The sequence below is a fragment of the Myodes glareolus genome, chromosome 8 (genome assembly GCF_982192425.1).
Source record: "Myodes glareolus chromosome 8, mMyoGla1.1, whole genome shotgun sequence".
In the NCBI taxonomy this organism is placed as follows: Eukaryota; Metazoa; Chordata; class Mammalia; order Rodentia; family Cricetidae; genus Myodes; species Myodes glareolus.
This window is the reverse complement of record NC_142033.1, coordinates 22,245,736-22,257,504: the sequence shown is the minus strand read 5'-3', so window position 1 is coordinate 22,257,504 and position 11,769 is coordinate 22,245,736. Positions and strand designations below refer to the sequence as shown.

The following is an 11,769-nucleotide window of genomic DNA, read 5'->3' as shown; positions in this document are numbered from 1 at the left end:
AGCATGGTGTGAGTGGATGTGGGAAGATCTCCACTGCCAGTAATATAGTGTGTTTATCTCTTAGAAACTTCCCACTCTACTGGGCAATTATATCTGTTGATTGTTAAGAAGATAAGCCCTCCCTAAGCTGTACTGTCTAAATTGATAGTAATAATGATAGCCTATGCAGAGTTTTGATGAATAAAAATAAATATAAGGATATGTTTCGAAGCCAGGGTCTGTGAGCTTCACTTAAGGAACTGCATAGATTGTAGCTCAAGTTAGTGATTAAAAAAAAAATGAGTCCCAGTATCCTAACAAGCTTAAATTCTCTTAACTATAGTGTTGAGAAATGTGTTCATAGGTTTCAGAGTACATCACAGCTGAAATAATGCTTTGAAAATAACAAAGTTAGACTAAGATGGTTTTGTTAAATAGCTTTGAGGTGAAAATTCACAAGAAGACAATCTAACGTTTTAGGAAGGCACACGGTGAAATGCAGAACTCGTTAAGGTAGGGAGCAAGAATAAAGCAGCCCAATTATTGCCAGCTGATGTACCCGCCTTGCTAGGATTGGTCGCTGTCCAAAGGTGATGATTAATTCCTTATACCCATTTCTGTCCTCAATCTCCTGATATAAGAAAAATTATTAATGAGTATATATGTACTCTAAAGATTTAAAGTGGAGCTGATTGATTTTTTTCTCATATATAAAAGTTTAGGCTTGTTTTTCCTTTAAGATTCCTGATAAAATTACCCTTTAAGATAAGTAATAAAGTAAGTGCAAAATGTAGCCTGCCAGGAAAAGACCTAACTGACAAGAATACCTTGTTTGCCCACACAATTAATCAATGGCAAGTTTCTTGGTATGGGTTCTTGAGATAATTTGGTTTTTACTTGTAGTATATAAAATGTTTAATCATGTTAGGGATATGGAAAACATGCTGGTTTTTTGCTGTTTGTTTTGTATTCACTGTAATCATTCACTTGAAAAACAGAATGTAACCACATTGTAATTTCTATATTACCTGAAAAACTTTGTTGGGATATATATAAGATGGAAAAAAAAGAAGAAGAAAAGTAAACAGTAGAAAGAATACAGGAAGAACATGAAAGAACAGAGAGAATAAAGAAAGGAGCCATCAAGAGAGTGTGTGTTTCTTTTCCTAAACCCCCCTCAGATAGAAAAATCTAGCTTACACTGACTCCAGGGATTTCTCTCAAAGCCCTTTGCTGCTGGAGGCTGACCCTCCAAGACAGTAGTATCAAGTATCAATCTTGCTGTCAGACTATATCTCCTAGAAATGTCAGACGCTACACCCATGATGTATTACCAACATTGCTGCCTATGTATGACCTGAACCAGGACAACAATAATAGATGTGGCAAAGTGGACAGGATGCATTGGGGAGACCACAAGGCCTCAAGCCTACACAAAGAGCTAAAGGCAACTAAGGAATACTGAGAAAGGAAGAAATAGTTGTCTATAGAAAAGAGCACATCAACTGGATATCCAGTAATAAATAGCTAGCCCTGTGTGGTAGCTTTAATGTAATTGGTTCTATTAAATTTGGAGGAAATGGCACTATTCAGAGGTGTGGCTTTGTGGGAGTAGGTATGGCCTTCTTAAAGGCTGTGTGTCACTCTGAGAGTGGGCTTTGAAGTTTCATATACGCTCAAATCGTGTCTAATGTCTCAGATCACTTTCTGTTGCCTGAGCAAAATGTAGAACTCTCAGCTACATCCCTAGCACCATGTCTGCCTGTACACTGCCATGTCCCACCATGATGATAATGGACTGAACTTCTGAACTGTAAGCCACCCAATTAAATAGATGGCTTTTCCTTTTCATAAGAGTTGCTGTGGTCAGTTTCAAAGAAGTTAGGTAACTACATTTTTATTAAAGCAATGGATTCAGGACAGACACATCAAAATTACAGATTGAGATCATACGCAAATCACTGTCTGCTTTCTCTTTTCTAACCATGAAAAATCTCCTGATTGGTTCTTAGTTGCCAAACAAGTAATATGACTGCAGAAGAGCTCTGCCAGAAACCTTTCATAATTGAATTTTGGCATCACATGGATTGTCATATTAGACAATTGAAGCTTCCAGAGCTTCTGCTTTTCCACAAACCTATGAACTGTGCCATCTACCAGCACAACTTCAAAAGGCATGAATTTGATACATCAGCCATTCCAGAAACACAAATTCCATGCCCCACAGAAAAGGAACATATGCCAGAATTTGTCAACATTTAACACACTCCAACAGCAGTGTCTCCGGATCTCTTCTTGTCACAGATTCAAAGCAATTTAAAAGCACTCTATGTACAAGAGACTAAAAAGCTTTGTTTAAAAAATTTATTTTAGCCATTATTGCAAACACAATAAGGGTTATAAGGCTTGGTTCATCAAAATTATTTGAAAAGGCCTTCATCTGTAAGGAGACAGAGCAACCCATAATATTAAAAGAGAGAACAAAAGAGGACCACAAACCACATGAATGAGCAGAATAATGGAGGGTGAACAGAACAGGTAAGATGCCACTGGGCTATGGTACCTCTCAAGAGAAAATATAAAAGGGGCAGTCATTTGGTGCCACCAAAAACCTGGCTCACATCAATGCTAATTCTGAGTTGGATGGAAAACTATCAGCTGAATCCTTGCCCAAAAAGGAAAGGGAGAATGTAGGAAAGTCCAACTGCTGCTCTTTATAAACATTCGGGGCAGCTACATCCAAAACTGTCAAGTAGATGAAAGCCCTTGCTGTTGAGAGGAATTCGTTCCATTTTAGGCTCCCTCTCTTTCCTCTTCAAACAGCATTACCCATCTTGTATCATTAAGAAAAGAAATCTGATAAACTCATTATAGTGTGTCTCTTATTGTTCACAAATTCATTAGGACCCTTTAATTTGTTAAATTCCCAACCAAAGGGGTTTTAGAGTCCATGGTTTGTAGATTTAGGAAAGAGTGCATGACAGTTTGCTAACTGTTAGAGATAAGAATGGAGCATTATGCTCTGATTTCAAAGCAGCACAATAGGATGGTTACAGTGTGAATTCTAGAACTGGGCTTTGGATGCAAATCTCATACCAGCTGATAGACTTCGCCTACGTCATTCTGTATCTCTTAGCTCCAGCTTCTTCATCTATAAAAAAGACAACCCAAGACCCTATGCATTGTATTGCTGTCATCATGAGTCAATGCTGCTGAAGTGCTTGGCACGGAACATAGTATGCACAAAGTACTCAAGGCATTATTATCCCCTTTGTGCCCGCTTCTCCAACTTAAATTCCTTGAATTTCTAGAAGACAAAGTTGTAACCTAAGGAAAATCGTCTTGACTCTAGACAGGGCCATCCCATGGGCTGTGGTTCTGGACTGAATAAAAAGGACAAATTCAGCTGAACACAAACACTCGTTGCTTTTTTTGCTTCCAGATGGTGAGCACAATGTGATCAGCAACCTCAAGTGCCTGCACCCATGATTGATGTACTCTTGAGCTGTGGAACAAAAATAAACACTTCCTTAAAAAGAGAGAGAGAGAGAGAGAGAGAGACAGACAGACAGAGAGAGAGAGACAGACAGACAGAGAGAGAGAGAGAGAGAGGGAGAGAGAGAGAGAGAGAGAGAGAGAGAGAGGAAAGAAAAAGTCTATTAAATAGTGTGTGTGTGTGTGTGTGTGTGTGTGTGTGTGTGTGTGTGTTAAGAGTTACAAGGCATATAAACTTATCTTTTGCCTTCAGTGGGACTACCACATTACGAAAACCTTTCACTATCAGACAGAGCCCACAGTTTACCCAATTCCCACCTAACACACATCTCCTAAAGGCATAGCTAATCAACTGCAAGGTGCAAACTGTGCTGCTCTTTGTTATTGGTCATCAATGACAAATGAAATTAAAAATAAGTACCTTAAAATGCTTACAGTAATTTGATATAATTTAATAAATAATTCAATTTGTATTTATGATCTTGTTTTTAAATACTTGATTTTATAGAATTTACAAAGCAGTTGATTTCAATCAATTGCATTATTTAACAGTCCATGACCCTTGATTGAAGAAAACTAGTCTAATATACATGCTAGTCCTTCTCACCAGATTCTAGCAACTCAGTGTCACTCCTATAGTGAGCCAATAGGCTTGCTATTGGGGTGACAAAATATACCACAGAGTGCTTCATGCAGAGAACCATGAAGATGACGTAGCCACAGAATAAGGCTCGCATTGCTGTTCTTTCCTAGTTACACACCAGCTGTTTCCTGATATTCTCAAATGTGGGGAAAAGAAATTACACATCAGAACTATAGCAATTATGAATGTACACAAAGAGATGGGGTCCCCAATAAATATATACATTAGAATTACCATTGGATTAAGTTAAAAATAACTTGATATCATTCTCTAAAACCAACACATATCCATTCTATCTTTGGTAGTGGAACTAACTGCTGCTGTTGGTTTTGTTTCCACAAAGATATGATACATTTAATTTACTACTTTGATAAAACAAAGAGCTTTCAGCAATTTCCACTGAACTTTTAATATTCAAATAGCCCTTACTCCATCAATCACATGAACTCAGAAGAACCTACTCTTGACCTGAGGACTATGGTAGTTTTCTAGATTTCAGGAAATCATTATTATTTTAAGCACTGATCAACAATTTTCAAAAATACAGTTAAAAAGTAAATTGTTTTCTAGCATTCAAATATCTTTGCAAATGTCAAATTACTTAGAAATGACTTATTCAAAAGACTTAGAAGTCCTCCTTCAAAAGAAACCTGACCCTTCTTGAGGCAAGAGGTTATGGGTATGAGAATTCTCTCTTTTCTGGGGTTTGATACAGTATCATGAGTTAATTTTCTCTAAAGTTTTATTGCTTTATCTTTGTAGAACTTCTATGGAAGTACTGTGTCTATAACACTCCCACTTCTCCATCCTCCCCTTAAACTTCTGTGCCTGCTCCCTCCCTAACCCACAACCTCTTCTTTAGGATTATGTTTTAGTTATAATGATCAACTAGAATCCTAATGACCTACTCATTAAATTCAACACAAATACCATAATCAGTAGCCCCTACAAAGATCCCAGTAGTCAAATCGTGATCATTATTCCTACTTTGCTCCCACTATGTTTGGAAAGGGCTCTTATTGCTTCCAGCAATTGTCTATTGGCAATCACAGACCACAGGACATTCATCGAAATCAAAGATTTAAGACAAAAACAGGAAGCATATTTCACCTTTATTCCCAATCTAATGTGGATTTCCATGGTTACAGGCTGAATTATGGCTCTCAAAAAATTCTTTTTTAAGCCCATTATAACCAAAAGTACATCAGAATAGGGTCCTGTTTGGAGATCGGTAAAAAAGAAGAGTGAATTTAAACAAGAACCTCAAGGATGTTCCCTAAAACAATCTGACTAGTATCCTCTTGAGAAGAGAAACTGGGCATTCGGACAGATACACTTGCCCAGAAGAAAGGCCATACTTCCAAAAAGTCAAGAAAGGTCACAGAAGAATCCAGACAGTTTGATCTTAAACAAGAACAACATGATCACTGAGAAGTGGGAGAAAATAAGTTTCTATTAAGCCAGGTGGTCTGTGGAAGTTTGTTATGAGGTCCACACCAAACATCCCTGCTAACAAACATTTTAAGACAGTCATTACCTTTATCATTGTACTTCTCACTTTCTTCATGAAGGAAACTTTTCTGAGCCCTTTGAGAAAATGACCAAGAAAAAGCATGTAGTAACGAGGTTACATGATTCCAAGCACCCAAAATTTTTGCATTTCTTCTTCCCTGGGTTATCTGTCAACCTAGCTTCATTGTTATTATTATTATTATTATTATTATTATTATTACTATTATTATTATTATTATTACAATCCCTGAGTGCATTATCCATCATGGAAAACATAAGGATAACTTCTCAAGGCTGATTTCCTGAATCAAGACAGTTTCACATAAATTGTATATGCACACACACACAAAAAAGCCACGGTCAGCATACTAAGAATATCTGGTCTGGTAAAATGCCCAGTTATCATTTAAAACCACTCTGTCGCAGCTCAGATTGTCATAACAAATACATAGCATAAACTGAGTTCCTTAATCATTCTAATTTATTTCCTTATGGCCTGGATACTAAATGTTCAAACTCAGGGTGGCAACATGGTCAGTTTCTAGTGAAGCCTCTCCTCCTTGCTTATAGATAGTTACCTTCCCACTGGGTTCTCATAGAAGACTTTCTTCAGTTTTAATGAGCGGAAGAACAGAGAAAGTATGTTACAACCATGCTTACCACCTCCTTCAGCCTTAGTAACTTCTTACAGACCCAATATCACACTGCAAGTTAGAGCCTCAGTGTAAGAGTGTTTAGGAGGACAGCAGTGCTTTATTCAACCCCTCATAACATCAAGAAAAAAAGTGAGTGAGCCCAGGCACCCAACTGAGGGTGACTATTTGTAAGTTGCTACATTTTTGGTGACCAAGGATTTCTGTTAGTATTTGAACAAGTGCTTGAACAGTGTTAAAATTGACCTAAGAGGTCTGGTAAGGCTGTGAATTCAGCTTACATCATTTAGAGCCCCTTAATTCATATCTCAATTATTAGCACTGCAACTTAAGAGATAAAGATTCCGTGATCACTTCAGCAGCACATATACTAAAACTGAAAAGATAGAGAAGATTAGCATGACCCCTGTGAAATGATGACATGCAAGTTCATAAAGCACTCCATATCTTTTAAAGAAATGTATATTTACATTACAGAGTATTACTCCACTGTTAAAAACATCCTGAAATTTAAAGGCAAATGGATGGAATTAGAAAGAAATCATCTTGAATGAAGTAATCCAGACCCAGAAAGATAAACATGATATGTACTCGGACATAAGTAGATACTGGCTGTAAAGTAAAGATAACCATGCTACAATCCACAGGCCCAGAGAGGCTAGGTAACAAGAGCGAATGCATGGTTCTCCCTGGGAAGGGGAAATAGAGGAGATTTCCCATGAGGACTTGGGGTGGGTAGGTATGGGAACTTGAAGGATTGGATTGTGGGATGGGCAGAGGAACAGAGTGTGGGGAGATGACTGGAAAGGGGGCTTTACAAAGTCAGGGAAAAGCCTGATACAAAGGAAACTCCCATCCTAAGGCTTGCTGCAGTGGAAGCATAGCCTGACCTGGTCATCCCCTGTGATCACATTGGTGACTACCCTGGCAATCAGCGGAGAACTTTAATAACAGTGACTGATGGAAGCAGATTCAGAAATCCAAGGACAAACATTGGGTCAGGCTCGGAGTCTTGTTGAGGAGAGGAAGGAAGGATTACAGAAGTCAGGGGGGTCAGGTTCATTCAGGAAAACTCATGCAAATCACTAACCTGGCTCATGGGAACTCACAGAGTCTGAACTGAAAACCAGAGAGCCTTCATGGAACTGACCTAGGCACTCTACACATATGTTATGTAGCTTGGTCTATTTGTGGGAGTCCTGGCATTGGGAATAACAGCTGCTTTGGCTGGTACTTGGGAAGCTATTCCCAGTGTTGAATTGCCTTGCCCAGCCTGAATACAGGAAGAGGTGCTTGGTCTTATGGCAGCTTGATATGTCATGCCTTGTTGATGCCCAAGGGAAGCCTGCCCCTTTCTGATCAAATACAGAATGGTGGATGGAGGGAGGAAGGGGATAAGAGGGAGCAGAGAGCAGGGAGGTAGCAGTTGGGATGTAAAATAAATAGATAAAATTTTAACCAAAAGAAAAGGAGAGAACTGATTCCTTCAAAGGACGATTATCGTATCATCCACAGTTGCTATAGTGTCATCTCTTTTATAAAAGTCTCCATAAGACTCTATCCAAGCTTAGTATTCTATAGGCATTTACTCCTGGGTTAGCCAAGATCACTACAGGAGACCTTCTGCTGTGTGCCACTGAGTACAGAGATACAGTCTTCCAGTGTCACCAAAAAAGGTACCGCCTTCAAATTCGACCACGCCAAATAGCCAATCCAAATTCTTATCAAATTCTTCCTAAGAAACAGGCATGTGCTAGGGTTTAATATAGGGAATCGGGTATTGGTGACACAGTTGGAAGTCCTGAAGCTAGGGACAAGGTGTAGAAGCTGTATCTTAGAAATGAGAAGTTGCCACCACTTCCACAGTGTCTCCTTGACACGGTCTCTGTGACTCCTCAGAAACAGCACCAAGGATATGCTCACTCTTTTGCTATAAAATCATTGTTGAATTTATGCCAATCTCAAGACAAGTACAACAGCTTCTTGGAAGAGTACTTTTACCTCTTCAGACTGCGTAACACAAGTATAAGCGCAAGACGTGTGTCAGTTGTCCAATGTAGCACTACTTCAACCACTTAGTTCTCCCAGTAGGCTCTTCAGTTACCCAAAAGGTCTCTAATTCTGCAACTTTTGTAGGAGGTTTTTGCATTCTTTTCAGCATCTGTTTATCCTGGGATATCTTGGAAAATGTAGCCGTTTCATACGTGAGGGTGTTTTTACCACCAAATTGCCAGGATTTCTAGTTTCTTCTCTCCGCTAACATTTCACAATAGGTTATTTACAATAGCCACTTTGAAAACAAAATATTCAACCCTTCTAAGTAATTTTCTTTATGCATGCTGGCAGGCAAGCCAGGACGAGTACTGAACTGTATTCTATATGTTATGGCTGCCACACCAAGTACAACAAAATGGATGGCTTGAAGCAAGAAATTTAATCTTTTGCAAGTATTGGAGGCTGGAAAATTACAATCAAGGAGCCAACAGTGTCAAAGTGATCTCAAAGATGCTGGCTACAATGCTCCCTTGCCTTTTTGCTAAGTTTGTGGAAAGTTTTCCTTCCTCAGAATACATCTTTCCAGTATCTCCTCCTGTCACCACACAGTCTCTTCCTGGGGAGTCTTACCTCCTCTTCAAGTAAGGATACCTAATGCCCAAGAGGAAGAATGACCTTGTGTTACTTTGACTACCTCTACAAAAACCCTATTTTCAAATATGGTTGTATTCACAAACATAAGGCATCAAAACTTAAATATTTGAGTGGACACAGTTCAACATAAAATAGCAGAAATATAGGGACACCTCATTTAAAGTCAAATTAGTTACTAACATTAACTTGTCCCAAGAAAATGAAGAAAAATGTCAGGTGATGGAATGCCCTGGCTTCAGATATTATCATGGGCTTGTGTAACATATTCACAGTTACTGTTATATAAGTAGAAAACACAAGCAAGAAGTGCAACAAAATTGGGAACTATTTGGAAAACTATTCGTGAAAAATAGAAAAAGAAACCATTTAGATGTTACATTCCTTTTTAAAAATACTAACTTTATTCATAATAAACATAAAAATGTCTCTAAAAGGTGAATGATTGGCTGTCTGTACATACACATCAAAGAGTAGTTAGGGGCTGGAGAGATGACATGCCACACAAGTGTAAAGACCCAAGTTTGAATATCCAAAGCCCACGTAAAAGATGGGCTCTGTGGCAGATATCTATGATCCAATTGTTGCTACAGCAAGACGGGAAAGAGACTGGAGAATCCATGGAACTCATCAACTAGCTGGTCTGCCAGCCCTATCTCAAACAAGACAGAAAGTAAAGACCAAGACCAAAGGTTATTCTCTGACCTCCACATGTGTACTATGGCACACATGCAGCCACATTCACACATATGAACATGCACAAGTATGTGTATGCATGCATGCATCAAATATACAAAGAAAATAGGGTAGTCACTATTAGTTTTTTTTAAAGTCAATTTCTTGTTAATTTCTCAAACTCATTTTGACCTAATGAAAACAACATCTAGACCCATTCATTTATTTAACAAATATTCATCAAGCGCATTGTTTGTCAAATGTTCCAATCTCTGTATTCACAACTGAGAAACTGATCTCTGCTCCCCAGACATTCCTTGATAGTAGAGTAGATAAAGGTGAGTCGGTACAGAGCACAGCACCGTATCAGGCATATGTCAACAGCATGTATTACTGGAATAAGATAATAGCTAGACAATCTACACTAGAGTAGGGGAAGTCAAGAAAAGCATCCTATCTAGAATGAGAAATTTTGTACTGAGTTATAAGTAATACAGAGTTCAGAAAGGAGTTGCAACCTAGTAATGCCACATGTAAAAACAAAATTTTGAGTTACAGTACAGCACATTCTGGGAACGACAATAAGGTCAACGCTAACTGAATTAAAATGAGAGGTGTGAATAGTGAGAGAGGTAGGAAGCAGTTTTCCCCAAAACAGGGGTCAAATTATGAAAAACTTCCACGATAAGAGAAACAAAGAACTCCATAGCCTTGTGTTATGCTCATCTTCTATAACCTTAAGCAGTGCTCACTGTGTCTGTCCTCATCCTCTGGACACACGATTCCACTTTGCACATCTTAGAGTTAAAAGGGGTTGGAGTGTGGTGGCTGCAGAGATGGCTCAGTGTTTGAGAGCACTGACTACTCTTCCAAGGACCCAGGTTCAATTCCCAGTACCCACATGGCAGCTCACAACTGTCTATAACGCCACGATACAACACTTCCACGCAGACATACATGCAGGCAAAACACCAATGTATATAAAATAAAAATTAATAAATTATTTTTTTAAAAAAAAAGTGGAGAGATGGCTCAGCAATTAAGAATTCTCGTTGCTCTTCCAGAGCTCCTGAGTTCAATTCAACCACATGGTGGCTCACAGCCATCTAGAATGGGGTCTGATGCCATCTTCTGGCATGCAGGCATGCATGCAGACAAAGCACTGATACATTAAAAAAATACAAGAATAAATAAATAAATGATGTTTTAAAAAGAGAGAGGTCCCTCTATCTCTACCTCTCAAGTGTTAGAATTAAAAGTGAATGCCGACCCCTACCCAGTAGGGGAAGAAGTACCAGGCAGTGGTGGCACATACCTTTAACCCCAGCACTTGGGAGGAAGGTGGATCTCTGTGAGTTGAAGTCAACCTGGTCTACAGAATGAGTTCCAGGACAGCTGAGAGTACACAGAGAAAACCTGTCTCAAAAAAAAGGGGGGATGATGGCATGACTAGTTCTAGCCAATAGGCTGTGAACAGAGGTAATGTAAATCATTTCTAGTCAAAACAAAAGAAGTCAAGCCAGGTTCATTTGCTCTTTGCTTTGTCTGTCAAACAACGATTTTATTCAGAGTGTAGAGCTTCTATGCAAGGCAGAATGGACAGTCTATGCTCACTGATAACAAGGACCCTGGGAGTAAGACTTAAGCTTTTGCTTCAAGAAATCATTTACATTTTGAGTTAGTTTTCTACTACAACATGAGCTAGTACTAACACAATAATATAAGGTGTGACGTCTGGAAGATTGAATGTAGCTGTTTATAAAGCATGTTTTAGGGAGATATAGACAAGTAAGACCAGAATAGACACAGAAGGTAAATGATAAAGTGTATTTAAAGTCCAGAGTTGGGTACTGCATCCGTCCTTAGGTAACTTACCTCCTTTCTATTAAACCTCAAGATATCATCATTGGTCAAGGGTAGGCCACAAATTTCCTCAGTCTAAGTCTTTTACCAGGGCCACTAGACAGGGAAACTGCCAACAAAATTTTGCACTCTTCTTTTGCAAAGAAAACCAGGGACGAGTAAATGAATGTAAATCTCAAGTTACAATTTAAAAAACAAACAAACAAAAAAACAAACCAGGAACTCAAGGCTTGGGATGGAAAATACACCAAACAACTAGTCCTAAATTATTATCATGAAATCCTCTCTTCGATGCCATGTTTA

General features: G+C 38.7%; 1 non-coding gene across 1 annotated transcript; it reads left to right on the top strand.

Moving 5' to 3' along the window:
• Nucleotides 1-6,628: 6,628 nt before the first annotated feature.
• Nucleotides 6,629-6,733, top strand: LOC125408221 (U6 spliceosomal RNA). Its single transcript, XR_007234418.2, has one exon. It is a non-coding gene; the product is annotated as a U6 spliceosomal RNA (small nuclear RNA).
• Nucleotides 6,734-11,769: the final 5,036 nt, after the last annotated feature.